The sequence below is a fragment of the Pseudorca crassidens genome, chromosome 16 (assembly GCF_039906515.1).
Source record: "Pseudorca crassidens isolate mPseCra1 chromosome 16, mPseCra1.hap1, whole genome shotgun sequence".
Lineage (NCBI taxonomy): Eukaryota > Metazoa > Chordata > Mammalia > Artiodactyla > Delphinidae > Pseudorca > Pseudorca crassidens.
Window position 1 is genome coordinate 20,325,748 of NC_090311.1, and position 15,355 is coordinate 20,341,102.

Genomic DNA, 15,355 nt, shown 5'->3' on the forward strand with positions numbered 1-15,355 from the left:
CATTGAGAACATTAATACCAAATAAAGGTATCCTTCATGGTGTTTTCAGTTGTCATGTAATTGCCAGAAACGTTCCCAGAGGGGTGTCACTTTTAGTTGTGACTCATTGCCAGCTGGTAATGAAATTTGTGAACACATTAAAAGTTTTTGTGAATCCCTTTGGTGTCCAGGCACAGATTGTATTAAGACAAATCACAATAGCAGTTCTTACACCATCAGCTAATTTTGCCTCTACTTTTGAACTTCAAGTAAATATGTACTATTTTGGATCTGGCCTCTTTGGCTCAACATTATGTTTGTGAGATTCATGTGCAGCTGTCCTTTTAGCAAGCAAGTATTGCTTGCTAAAGAGTAACATAATCCTATGAATATCTTGGTTTGGTTTTAACTTGTTGGTGTGGTACAACAGAAATAAAATGTCAAACATATTTTATCAGACTCCTACCGTGTACCCAGGCTCTGTGCTGGGCACTAGGGAGACATAGATGACAAAGTTAGGGAAGCTGCTCCCCAAGGGTTATCAGTCTGAGAGTCTTACTAACCCAAGACCATTACATTGTGACAAATGTTGCAGAACATATGTGTAAGAGTGATAGGAACACAGAGCTGATTGGGGGTCACATTCTCTAGGGCATTGTCATTGTCACAGAGGAGGCAAATATCTGCTAGTTCTTGAAGGATGAGTAACAGCTCAGCCAAGTAGAAATTTGAGATGGAAACTTGGAGGTTGTTATAGGAAGATGTCTCAGTTTGGCTCTGTCAACCAGACTTGAGATGTGGTCTCTGAATCCAGATTCCTTCTCTGTCACAGTGAGATGTTCTGCACTACTCACCCTCACGGGCTTCTGGGTGAGATCTAAGGAGTTGTTGTTATGATACATTTCTCATGCTAAGAGTGCTGTATATGTTACCAAATGCAAGTCCGTGTGCCCGAAGCACAGTGAGGCCAAACAATACCAAGACATCGGCGTTTGGAAGAGAGAAAGTTTTATTGCACGGCCTTGCAAGGAGACCGGTGTTGCGTGTCTTAAAAACCCCGGAACTCCCAGAAAGCCCTTTTATAGGAGAGGTGAGGGAGGGGTGTGGTTAAGTTGTTGCAAACTTCTTGGTGTCAGATCCTTTGTTCTTGAGGTCAGGCCACGGTCAGGTCACGGTGTTCCTGTAAATTTCCACCAAACAAATCGTATTCTCTGTTCTGACAAGAAAGGGCAAGGTCCCAAGGCACAACTTTCACCCTCCGAGGTCCTGGCTCTGCGGGGGCTGGTTACCCTGCCCGGGAGCGTTCATCCAGCACCCAGTCTGCGTCCTCCCGCCAGTGCCCAGGCCCAGCTGAGGAGGTAGATGTCAGCTGGTGGCATCCTCAGGGACAGGTCCCTAGACTCTACCCAGCCATCATCACTGAGGGAGCCAGGCCCCCAGGACCCAGCCTCCCCAGTCTGCCCAAACGGCAGGGGCCAGGTCCCAGGGACTGAGACCCATGCAGACTGCCGCTGCCATTAGGTTGCAGAGGCGGGGATGGGGGAGAGGTTCACTGCCACTTTAAGGCCTGGGCCTGGACTGTGGGCGGCCTTGGCGAGGGCTCTGGAACCCTGAAGTACACAGCCCCCAGCCCGTTCCCCAGGCCCCCCCCCCAGCACACCTGCTGGCCTGAGGCTGGAAGGCCTGGAGGGCCCTGGGGAGAAGGCTGCGATGTGCCTCTCACCTAACTGTCCGCTGCTGGAGGACAGCTACCCACCCGACCTTTGGCCTAACCTGGGCCTTCCACCTAAAGCGCTAGTGGTCTCATAGTAACGGTTGCCTGGTAATGGTAGTGGCAGCGGGCCTGCTAACGGCTCTGCACCGCACCTCTTCTATCACACTGTCGTGGTTGCCCAGTAACAGTCACGCGGTAAAGGCTGCCTGCCAATAGCTGCACACCCACCCCATCCCTATTGCATATAGAGATAGCAATCATCATTAACTATAAATAGATTCATCAATACTTATTGAACACAACCCATGTGCCAGGAATTCCTCTGATGATGGTATCAAGAATGGAAGAAGTAGCTCTCCCACCATGGGAGAGCTATTTTTATGTTCTGTTACGTTATGCATATGTTACGCTTTTTTTTTTAATTGGGGTATAGTTGTCTTACAATGTTGTGTTAGTTTCTACTGTACAGCAAAGTGGAGTTCCCTACAATATACAGCAGGTTCTCATTAGTTATCTATTTTATGCATATTAGTGTATATATGTCAATCCCAAACTCCCAGTTCCTCCTACCCCCTCCCCTTTATGTTATGCTTTTTACAAGATGCCTTGAAAACTGGTAGTTTGTGTGAGGAGTAACTGCAAAAGTGAGGAAACCACCGAGGAAGGGTGGTGAATATAGAACTTGTCAGCCTCAAAAATAAAATAGCCAGTTATTTTACCAGCAAAATGGGTTTACTTGGGAATAGCAGAGAATTGCAATTCGTGACAGGCAAGCTATGATGAATTATAGGCAAATCCAAATAGACAAAGGGAAGGTCAGCTTTTATGAGGGTTTAGGAGGAACTTGGGGAGTGTTGTTTTGGATAAAAGTTCATTGGAGAGGAACAGGAATTTGAGGTTGTGGCAGTTTCTTATTGGCTGCAAGTGGTGGCTAAAGCATTGTTGCTGAGGCAGGGAGATGCTTAAAAGCAAGAGATGAAATTTCCATGTGAAAAATGTCCTCCTTTGTACTAGAAGAAAAGTAGTATTCTTATCATCATGGATAAGAAGTTGAGACTGAGAGAATTTTACACAAAGAATTAATTGTATCCAAACAGACCTTGTTAAAATGATTTTTATTGTTGTTCTTCCTGCTGGTTATGCAGGCAGCCACGAGTGGTACATGCATGAGAGCTTTCCCTTCAGGGCTTCCTGACTCCATTTTAAATGAAGTTTTCTTTTATTTATTTTCACATTTCCCTATTTTGGTCAAGATCTTTCCTCGAAAGCATTGCTGATCAAGAGTCAGGTTGTCCATATTTAGTGGTTTTTGTCGCTTTGGTACCAGGAAGGACCCTTAGTGGTTGTCATGTTTCATGTCAGAGGGAAAGTGCATAGCAATTGGAAACCATTGAAGCCACATTTGAGTAACAAGGAGGGGCATGAGGAAGAACTCTCAGGGATTTCCCATCTAAAGTCTATATCCCATCTAGGTTGTAAGCATTAGAGATCATCTTGAAGCACTGAGCTAGTGTCACCCTATTGGGTATGTCGTTTCTAAAGGTTTGACAGGCAACAGGTACAGAGCTTAAAAATAACTGTGCAAAAACAGTAATTATGCAAAGCAGAGTTAAAAGTAATATAAGTCCAGTTTGTATGATGTTAGCCAGATAAACAGATCAAAAGACCATAGAGTATCAGGGGAAATTTGTTGTGATCAGTGCACTTGTTCCCTGATCATGTGTAATTGAATTTCTGCCTCTCCAGAGGTATTTATCCATGTGCAACAGGTGGTATTTTCTATCATACAAATACCTCCTTGTTTAGCAAGTAGATAATTAAGGGCCATGCCATTGTCTAAAACTACTTTATCCAAAGAGTCACGTGGTCATTTTTGGCCTGCTACTGCTTTGGCCGTGGAATTGTCTTGCTCTCCTAATGTTAGGGAGAAATTTCTGATCATGTGTTCATTGGCACTTATTCTGATCCTAAGGAGAAAGGCTCTTCCTGTGGAGGCACACTTATAGTCATGTATGCCCCTGGGTAGTTCCTGTTTAAGGTGGCCATGGAGGCTTAATGGGGTGGACCGTGGGAGGCTTCAAAAGTCTTACTTTGTAGCTGATGTCAAGGGGACACTGGGTGAAATTAGCAGTAACACTTGTGACAAGTGAAAAAATTTGTTACAGGATGGACTAAATGGTCACCATTGTCAAGAATTGATTGAAATTTCTGGTGGCAAGCCCAACAATTAGGTAAGTTTCACCCTTTTGTAATAGATGGAAAAATGCAGATATGGGTGTTTCTTTCCAAGAAAAAAAGGGAGAGGATAAGATAAGTAACTGTGGGAAAAAGGTATACAGGTCTGGTCCTGACATCTTGAGAAAGCTGTCTCCTTCAGCTGTCTTCTGCTTCAATTCCTGCAGGTGAATTTGATTCAGAAGTCTCCAGCGCTTGTATAGGACTAGATGTCAGGTGGAGCCTTCTTTACCTATAAGATGTGCACCTAAGGCTTGAGTCTCTAAAGTTTGGCTGCCATCTGGGTAAAGTGAGGAGGACCCGGTATAGTCCCTTCCAAGGAAATTTAAGGGCAGTCTTTGTTCTTACTGATTCCAAATCAAAAGGGTGGGAGAAAATTGGAAACAGTTTAGAGATTTGTAGTCTGATATTTGAGGAAACCAGAAGAGTTTAGTATCCAGTCCAGTTTACAGGTGTATAACAGAGCCTTAAAGACAATTAATAGGATAAGAACCTAATATCTACAAAGATGCAAAACTAATTTCTCCCTCCATAATTATCCTCCTTTTTATCAAAGATGATCATAGTAAAACTAATTTGTTTACATTGAAATGGCCTGATTATTTACATTAATGCGGCAAGAATAATGATTGACCATATAAGCCCTTTTTAAGGTTACTTTGCTGGAAGTTTACAAGCAAGGTACTAGGCTGATTTTTCCCAGCACTTCCTTAAAATTGTTTGGTCATATCTGAGTCTTTGTATATCTCTCTCCAATATGACATTCTATTCAAATTCTTGGTATTGTAGCCTGTATTTCCGATTGTGTCCTGTTACAAGGAGAACAGGTTCTTATTGAACTCATGCAAATGACTATACTGCCATAAAAATAAGAATACTCAAATGAGAGTTTCCAAATTCTGGAGAGATAAGGCAGAGAGAAAAAGTAAATGCTTCATTTTTGTTTACAAGGTACATTTTATCAAATTGCTGTGAATCATAGATAGCCTAAGAGAAAAAGTTTCCTTAAATATGGAAAACTAAAATGTTAAAAAATTCAGCAATGTTTCAAATAAAAAAGTCATATTATAATTATTCTCCTCAGTTCATTTAGTCCCATACAATTACTTCTTGTTGGTCTTGATCTTTTTTTTTTTAAGATTTATTTTTATTTATTTATTTACTTTGGTTGCACCAGGTCTTAGTTGCAACACGCAGGATCTTAATTGTGTCATGTGGGATCTTTTAGTTGCCGCATGTGGGATCTAGTTCCCCAATCAGGGATCGAACTCGGGCCCCCTGCGTTGGGAGCTCTGAGTCTTATCCACTGGACCACCAGGGAAGTCCCGGTCTTCATCTTTTGTTAGAAGTTTTGCAAAGCCATCAGTTTCTTCATTAGAGTTCTGTAAATTCTTACCTAGTTCAGTGGTATGATCTGAAAAGTTATCAGAAACCTGTATTTTTCAGTACTTGTCAGAGTCCTTTCCATGAATCTCTTGCAGTTTCGCAGGAACACTTTTGTAATGTTGTTTTAATATAATTTTGAGGGTGAAACTAACCAGCATGGATTCCTACTGCTTATCAGGAAAATTCTGGCTGGTTTTCCTGTTTTTAAATTTAACATTGTATCATAAGCATACTCTGCAATGTTACAAATAAGTTGGTCATTTCAAAACAAACCTGCAATGGATATATTTGTGTCTATTACTTGTTTATTCCTTGCATTATTTTTTTATGTGAAAATTACAAGAAATATGCACACTGGGTCAAAGAGTGTGAATTCTGTATGTCATTGTGCTTTCCTGAAAAGTAGTAACAATTTATACTGCTGCGCACAGTGTATGAAAGTGCTAATCTTATTACATCTTTATTTACGTGGTTGATATTATCAGTGACAAATATTTCTACTATCATCCTGGGTGAAAAACAGTACTTTCATGTTTTAATTTTCACTTCTCTGATTACTAGTGAGAATAACATTGTTCCCTTATTTTGTTTAAGGGAAATCCCATATTTAGTTGGGATTTCCAACTGATTTTTCTGTTCACAAGGCAGGAAGGTAAAATAGGCATATATAAACTGTAGAATGTGCTTCTTAACAGGGTTACAAATACAAAATCGCTACATCTATTTGAGCAGAGTGGGAAAATTGATGAAGTTGTGATGCGGGGCAGGGGATTCAAGAGGTATAGATGCAATAAAGTTTTTCAGTCCTGAGTTTTTTTTTTTTTTATTCTTGGGGGGAAGGAAATGCAGAAGCATGCTGTACCTGCAAGTGCTCAATTCAGAGTAGCAGAATTACCAAGGAATAATTCTTTCTCTTATAGGTTCTGCCTCAATGTTCTCACTTCTTTTCTTACATATTTTCTTTTGCCCATCCTAGGAAACTAAATCTTGGCAACATTCTAATGGTCACTTTCTGATTAGTACCTTTTAGAACTGACACGTTTTAGCCTGACATTTTCTTTCCTTCATTTCAAGGGTCTTAAGATCCAACCTTGTTTCTCCAAGATGATTTCTTGCCAGGGGGTGGCAGCCTGTTGCTTTCAAGAGAAGCAGGAAGAAGCTTTTGCGTGTAGAGGGCGGGGTGGAAGGAATATGGTGGGTAAGAGATAACTGGAATTTGGGGGCAGATAAAAGCTGTTGAATCTACTTGATAGTAGGATCGATTTGGCAGTTTTGCTTGAACAGTTTTTAATGATGACTGATTTATACAAACATATTGCATAAGCTTTAGGATTACTCTTGGGAAGTTTTGGGGGGCACCCTACAGAGAAAAATGTTTATTTGATTTTTTTTTTTCTGCTTCCAAACTCTCACAAAGAGATTTGATTTCATCAGAAGATACAAGCACTTGGCCCTCCCCACTACCACCCCAGGAGTCCACCACCCTGAGTCAGAGGATAAGTAGCAATGGGGTAATCTCAAACTCCTCTTGCTAAGGTTAAGGTTTGCATCATGCTTGTGACCATTTCATCCATGTGTTAAATAGTGGGCCTGAGAGAAAAAGGAGGATTTTTCCTTAATTCCTGGAGGAGAAGTAATTATGATCATTTTATAAAAAGTTTGGGTGAATTGGGGAAGCAGAACTCCCAGAGCTATAATGGTCCATACACTGGTTAGTGAGGTCTCTCAGTTTGTCTTTGCACCTCCAAATAGCTTTGCCTAAGCCATTCTTCAGGGAGGTAAGGAGCTGGAGAGCATGGAAAGAGCAACAAATGATGATTAACTAAACTGGGGTTCTCTATTTTTTTTTTTAAAGATTTATTTGATGTGGACAATTTTTAAAGTCTTTATTGAATTTGTTACAATATTGCTTCTTTTTTTTATGTTTTGGTTTTTTGGCTGAGAGGCATGTGGGATCTTAGCTCTCCGACCAGGGATTGAACCCATACCACCTGCACTGGAAGGCAAAGTCTTAACTACTGGACCACCGGGGAAGCCCCCAAACTGGGGTTCTTGATCACAATCCACCACCAGTTGGTTGAGGGACTAGGTGGACACTTTCATGTCTCTCTGGGTACCAGACTTTCAACTACAACAAGGGAGGACTGTGCTGGACAGTCTCCAGGGTCAACTCCTGCTCTAAAATTTTGTGAGGCTTCCATCTTTCCTGTCTTAAACTTCTTAGGCAATCCAATCCCATCTTTTAAAATTAATATTTCCTTAAAATGGGCTCTGGATACATAACAGGTTGTATATTTTCTTCACATTTCCCTCACTGGGGACAGTAGCATATGTCTTACTTCTCTGTGTGTATTTTGCTCCACAGGAAGGTTCTCCTGGTGAGAAAGTTAGTGAGCTCAGAAAGTATTCTTGTCAACTTTTTGTGCTTCCTTTAGTTGGCTGAGAGAGCCCTCTGAATTGCCTGTTCAGCTCCATTAGATCGCTAAAGAGCAGTTCATTCATTCATTCAATCATTCATTATTCATATTCTCACAAATATTCAGTGAGATCTACTGAGTTGCAGGTACTCTGCCAGCTTCAGTAGTGCTTCCCAAGGACTGTTTGAGAGTCTACTACCTTTCTCTTGCCTAAAAACAAATCTGTCTACATGGGTGGAAGATCCTCAGAGTCTCAGAACTTCCCTAGAGGCAGGAGTTGCAAGTGAGGGAATAGGCAGTCCCTCAACAGAACCTTCCCTACAGGCTCCCACCCTTATGATTTAAATCATAAGGCACGCTGCTCTGAAGGTGAGTGGGACAATCCTGGGCAAAGGATTTTCTAATTTGTACACAAGCATCTTATGGAATGTGGTGGCTCTGCTTCCAGGGTCTAAACATCTGAGATTTTATTCCTTCCCTCCTCCTTCTTGGATTCTTTCTCATATTCAACTCTAGATCTCCACTCCCACAAATGAGAGATTTTGGCCCATGATGGACCCTTCCTTTTTTTTTTAATAAATAAATTTATTTATTTATTTTTGGCTGCGTTGGGTCTTTGTTGTTGCATGTGGGCTTTCTCTAGTTGCGGCGAGTGGGGGTACTCTTCGTTGTGGTGGCTTCTCTTGTTGTGGAGCACTGGCTCTAGGTGCACGAACTCCGTAGTTGTGGCGCATGGGCTCAGTAGTTGTGGCTCATGGGCTCTAGGTGCATGGACTCAGTAGTTGTGGTGCACGGGCTTAGTTGCTCTGCGGCATGTGGGATCTTCCTGGACCAGGGCTCAAACCCATGTCCCCTGCATTGGCAGGCGGATTCTTAACCACTGCACCACGAGGGAAGCCCCATGGACCCTTCCTCATTTAACACTTTTCCTTGGTAAAAAATGCTCAAAAATGCATTTAAATTTTTATGAAGCTCTTGGTTTATTATACTAATAAATCCTCTTTTGGTTTGTGAAAGATTTTTAGTAAACACAATGAGTTTATATAGAAATTAAGGTAGTTCTACATCTTTTAATTAGACAGACATATATGTAAAACGAAACAAATATCTACTGGAATGGAAGAAGGATTGGGCTTGAAGGAGAGTTTATCCTCAGTTATTTTCATAGGTTAATTTGCAGACTGTTGACTCACAGGGTCCTTTGTGGTAGCGCCTCCTCCTTAGAAAGAGGGAAGGTCTGGTTTTTTTGCCTCCTTCTCCCCCTGATATTAGTGATGTCACAGGCAAGGAAAGCAGTGTGCATCTTTCTAGGGAGAATGGAAGAGGCCTGTCCATTTCCCTGATACAGTCTTTCTCAACCATGGCTGCACATTAGAATTGCCTGGGTGCTTCACAAAGATCTCATATTTGGACTCCACTGCAGAGTAATAAATGGCAATTATAATCTCTGGAGTTTGGGCATCAGTGTTTCTTTAAAAGCTCCCCGGAACCCGTGCAGATAGATGGAAAACCAGTGGCCTGTGTTTTCCAAGAGTTTGACAATAGCACAGAGTAATTAAGGAGCATTGATGGGCCACATTGAAGTTGTTCCGTTCTGTCTTTTGTCACAGAAACACATGCTTGTGGCCCCTTTGGTAAGGGACATAAACAAGGAGTTTCACTGACAGACACAGCACAGAGAGAACATAGATACGTATACAACCCTGATGAGCGACTCACACATCACAGACAGAGGCACATGCACACACCCCCCCATGGTCCATGGTTAGAGACTATGGCTCCTGACACACATATACACATGTATCCTGGTACAGAAGGACAATCCTAGAACTTCATAAAAAAGAACACGGGTGCAGACATATACCCACACACATTCATAACATAGACTCTGGATACATATCCAGAGAAACATGCACTCAAGAAGAGGTAGACATATAGTTTCATGGAGAGACAAACAGTTATACACAGAAAGAGACACACACACAAGAGTTCACGTGTATAGACGTAGCCAAGGATACACACAGAGACACAAAGAGACCTACATTCACAGAGATATGGAAGGCAACATAGAGGCCCATTTAGGCACCCTGAAGTGAAGACACACATGCTCATAAAAGCACTCTCAGGCAATGTTAGGACATTTTGTGGTAAGATCTTGAAGCATAGAAGTGCCTTTGCCTAGATCTGTTTCCAAGTGGGCATGAAGCATGCAAATTGTGTAGCCTCAGAGGAGTGAACACACTAGCTTTCGATGGAAATAGATTCTGCCGAGAAGTTCTCCTTCGCAGGGCCCTGCAATCTTGGGGAAGGAACAACAACAGCACAACAACAACGAGATGACCCCTGTGGGGTGCTGGCAGCTCTGGAGACTAGAACAAAAGATCCTGTAATAGTAATTCCTTACAGTGCACCAATTTCCCTGCCACCTTTGAACTCAAACTTATCACTTGCAGCATACTTTACAGGTATAATGTCATTTGATCTTTAGAACAACTTAGTGGGCTAAGTTCTATTTTTTGCCCTCATTTTGTAGGTATGGAAAGTCAGGCACAAAGAGGTTAGTTAAGTAACTTTCCCTGGGTCACTCAGCTAACAGGTTCAAGTTCACGTCTGACTTGAGGCTGTGCTCCTCTCCACTCCTGACACTGCTACCTATTCCACTGAGAGGTATTTGCAAGCTGACTGTTCCTACTCTTCAGCTGAGAAGACAGAGGGTCAGAGAGGCTAGGCACCTTAGCCAGGGCTCTTGAGGGATAAACTAAAGCTTTGAATCTGAGTGTCTGGTTCCTTGGTTTGAACCTGCCTTTACTACAGAGATGGACCTTTGGTTCATTCCTTAGGCTTTTTGTGAACTTGATGGTGTGAAGTTGGTGATTCTGAGGGTAAGGACCCAGAACTATGAATGAACAACAATGGCCGTGCCACAACTTTACTAAGAGTCAGGATATTATTCTCCTAAAAGACAGAGGGGTTGGAAGCCTTTTCTGTTTCTCTCTACAGCTCTGCCTGTCTGAGAACTGGGCATCTTCTCTTTGTACTACACGGACCACTGGAATTTAAAAGCTCTTGAATTTGAATTTGTCCTGGCAGAGTGTCCAGAATGTGACCTGGCATCCCATCCCTTGGGGGCAGATGACGTTGACTTTGGGAGGATCTATTTTCTGTGCACGTGTGTCTCACTGGAATGACACTCACTGGATAGGCAGCACCTTGGTCATAGTGTCCCATTGTGGGATCCCCTCCAGACCTCTCCCTAGCACTCTGTCATGGAGAGGACTGTGCCTCGGGGTATGCATATGATGTCACCTGTCCACCAACAGTCAATCAATGGTTTATCAAGCATTTATCATATGCTTTTCTGTCATGGTTACAAAGCGGGTGTTCCTGTACTCAAGGGGTTTATGATTTAATTGAAGAGAAAATTAAACTGATCAACTGATTAGTTGATCAGTTAACAGTTAAACCAGAGGATAGAGATTGGAAGTGGGATGATTGAATCTGACCAGGAGCTAACTCCCCTCACCCGCACCCCACCCCCAGAACACACACATATAATGCTTTAAAAATGTATTTAAATGAGTTGGCAATATTTAAAGGTCAAAATATTTCACATAAAAAATTTGGATTCCTAAAAAACAAAAAACAACACTGTTGATAACCAAATGACCTAAAAACACAATTAAAAGTGAAGACTGTAAAACTGGATTTAAAAAGAAGATCCAGTTAGGGTGACTTTATTATAAGAAACACATAAATAAAAAGACACAGAGAGGTTTAATGAAAAGGACTAAAAATGCATTTAAAGTGTATATATATATATATATATATATATATATATATATATATATTTTTTTTTTTTTTTTTCCGGTACACGGGCCTCTCACTTTTGTGGCCTCTCCCGTTGCGGAGCACAGGCTCCGGATGCGCAGGCTCAGCGGCCATGGCTCACGGGCCTAGTCGCTCCGCGGCCTGTGGGATCTTCCCAGACCGGGGCACGAACCCGTGTTCCTTGCATCGGCAGGCGGACTCTCAACCACTGCGCCACCAGGGAAGCCCTAAAGTATATTTAATACAATGAATAATCATGAGAGAGCTAGAGTAGCTGTGCAATATGAGAAAAAAATAGTCTTCATAACAAGGAAGATTTGCACGTGTAAAGAAGAAAATTTCATGATGAAAGGGTTAATTCATCAACAAAACATAGCAATCCTAAATGTGTAAGCACAACAACATAGTTTCAAAATGCATAAAGCAAAATCTGGCATTACTGAAAGGAGAAATAGATAAACCTATAATTATGATTGGATATTTCAAAACATTACTCTAAAATTTGATTTAATAATTGCCACAGAAAAACAGTAATGATGTAGAAGACTTGAATAGCACCATTAACCAGCTCGAGCTAATTGATGTTTATAGAACACAGCACTCAGTAAGAGCAGAAAACAATCCTTTCACATGGGATATTCAAGACGGACCACATACTGAGCCATAAAACAATTTTCAGTAAATTATGAAGATTGAACTCACACAGAGTATGTCCTGTGACCACAACAGAAGTAAATTAGAAACCAATAACAGGAAGATATCTTGGAAATCCATGAAACTTGAAATTAAATAACATACTTCTAAATAATTAACAGATCCAAGAGGAGATCACAAGGGAAAATAGTTTTAACTGAATGAAAATGAAACAAAACTTCAAAATTGTGGCCTGCAGCTGAAGCAGTGATTGTGGGAAATATATATATATATATATATATATATAATTTATAAGAATTATATTACAGTGTTAACCTTCTAGCCCAGGGGATTAGATTACAGGGCAATTACAATGTATGCCTTGACACTTCCCATAATTTTCAGTTTTCCACAAAGACCTTTCATTTTCTTAACATTCAGAGAAAATGATATTAATTTAAAAAACTGAGATTCAAAGATATTTTATAACTTTCCCAGTCTCAAACAGCTGATCAAGGAGTGGGTCATTTCAGATTTGAATCTAATGGTGTCTCAGTTAGAAAACCCACATCCTTATCACTGTGTTGTGCTGTTTCCCTGTAATAACCTCTGGGCAAACCCTTGTCTTAGTTAAGCACACTCATAGTACACAGTTCTTTTTGTCTTGCAGCACTCCAACATGTTATCTCTTGTCCATCCACAATGAGTGGGGCAAGTGAAAGGAAACTGAGAGTAAAACTCTTCTGTCTTAGGACTAGTATTCGTGTTCCACGTCTTCTGGACATTTGTGAACGTTTTAGTACTTCTGGATGTGTGAGCCTCAACTGATACTTATCAATAAAACCCATCCAAGTGAATATGCCTGTATTAGAAGAGTTCAGAGTGTGGATATATGAACTTCACTGAATCTTTCAGTAGAAACCACGTTGCTGTGATGGCAGAGACCAAGAGGAAAGTTCTACCAAGTTTATTTGAGGAGGTCCTTGGAGTTGTCCTTGTTCTCACTCTTCGTATAGCCTGGTTATTCAACTATTTACTGGGTTTAGTAAGATACTCTAGTATCTTTTCCTATTTGCTTAAGTTGGTTTTTGTTACTCCAGATCAAAAGAACCCAATATTCCTAATTAAGCTCACCCAGATATTAAATAGCTAATGGGGATTTAAATACAGACTGGTTGAACTCCAGGACAAGCAACTGTTTATATTCATGTTCAAATGGAGTAGATGATAACTGCTGTCCAACAATATATTGTAGTCTATGCACACTTGTTTTGAAGAATAAAATCGACATTTGTGTAACTTTTCCCTTATTCATGTTTGATTGATTTAAATGCTTTCTTTTTCCTAGAGCACATTTAGCTTATTTTTAATGAAAAAAAAAAAGAAAGAAACATGTTACTTATGCAGGAATGTTTCCTTCTCTCCTTCTCCACCCCCCAAATGCACATTTCCTGGTTCAAAAATCTTTCTGGAGTTTTCTTGACAAGATTGCCAGTTTTCAGAAGTTTTCTAGTAAGATCAAAGTACAGATAACAGGACAAGAAGGCAATCTGCTGGTTCTTCACTCTTCCCTCATAAGGAACGGAGTTGGTTCTCACACCCAAATAGTTCTGCGGTGTGGTGTTCAGAGGTGACTGACAACAGTGGGCTTTTTTATACATTCCGGAATCTCATGTTCCTCTGGAAATTCAAACAGCAGATCCCAGCTCGCCTGCAAACATCTGCTGTTCATTGATAGCACTGCCAGTCTCTTATTTCAGCTCTTCACTCGGTTGTGAAAGCACCTGTGTAGCTGCCTTCCTGAAGTTGTTTGTTCTGAAATGGCATGCTAGAAGCATAGGCCAAATAGAGTAAGTTTGCTGAAAGCTACAAGTTAATTTGATGGTTTTCCTGCTCTTGAATGAACTTTCTGATGCCTTCACTTTCTCACAGTCTGAAGCATGTCAGTTCATTACATTTGGGAAAATACATATTAATGTGTTCAGTAAGTAACTTGGGAAGAAATGTGTTTATCTCATTCCCTCAAAAGCTGATGGGCGTGCATTTCCTAATCTGAATAATTTATGATCATACAGCTTGGATTGCTGGATTGCATTTGTCACAGGTACTTTTGCAGTGCTTCCTGGAGAAGTGATTAGTTTTAGTACATCCATACCCTTTGCCTTATTCAATTAGTAGCTCCTTGAATTATTGATTTCATAGTTTAATTTGCAGTGGTGTCATCAGGGCCAGCTTCACGGGCATGCCACCTGTGCAGTTACTTAGAAGGGCCCCATGCTGCTTTAATACCCTGCAGTTGCTGTTTTGAAATTCCTAATACACTTTGAAATTCTTAATACACTTTGAATCCTGATTTTCATTTTGCATTGGGCCCCACAGATAGGTATCCTGTCCTGGGTGTCATCAAGCTGCAGGGACATGGGGGTGGGCTAGTCAGAGTCGAGTAATGAAATGAGCACAGAGCTTGCTAACTGGGTAGTTGTATGACCTGCAGCAAGTTTGATCCTTGGTTTTCTCAATAGGAAACAAATAAATAAAATAACTACCCCTACTTGCTCCCAAATTCTTGTGATACTTAAAATGAAATGATGCTTGTGAAGATACAGTGTAAGCTTTCGTGAATAATATGTATATATTAGTATTATCCATTCATTTACTTTTTCTTAGACCTGAAGTCAAGCTATGACTACGGAACAAGTTGATTAACATTTAAGTCCCAGGTGGCTGGGAAACACCTGTTATAGGGCACATTATTTCTTCCCAGCATACCTGCTAGAAATTTTCCCTTACTAAAAGCTTTTAATATGTATATTCTTTAGTACTTGGGCCATGCAATGAATTATTGTTTTAGTTCACTTCTACTCCTTGGCCGTATAGTACACCACGTGATATCCTAAAAAACTATTAAATGCCAGACTGTAACTGAATAAGAATCTTAAGAGGAACTCAGGATCTTGCATTTATTTTGTGTTGCTTGGTTTTGTTTTAGGTGGAAAGGACATCAACTTTGGTATCAGAAAGACTTGGCTCTGCCCATTTTGCTGTGAAAATAAGTGAGAACTTTCAGAATTGTTGTGAGGCTGCAAAATCACTCTTTAAAGTGACTAGTTCCATAGATCCTCAAAATGTGGCAACTATAATTATTTATTTTTATCTTTTATTG

General features: G+C 40.8%; 1 long non-coding RNA gene across 1 annotated transcript in view; it reads left to right on the plus strand.

The window, feature by feature from the left end:
• LOC137208406 (uncharacterized) overlaps positions 1–15,355 on the plus strand; it is a 79,182-nt gene that overhangs the window by 1,546 nt on the left and 62,281 nt on the right. The window lies entirely within an intron of this gene.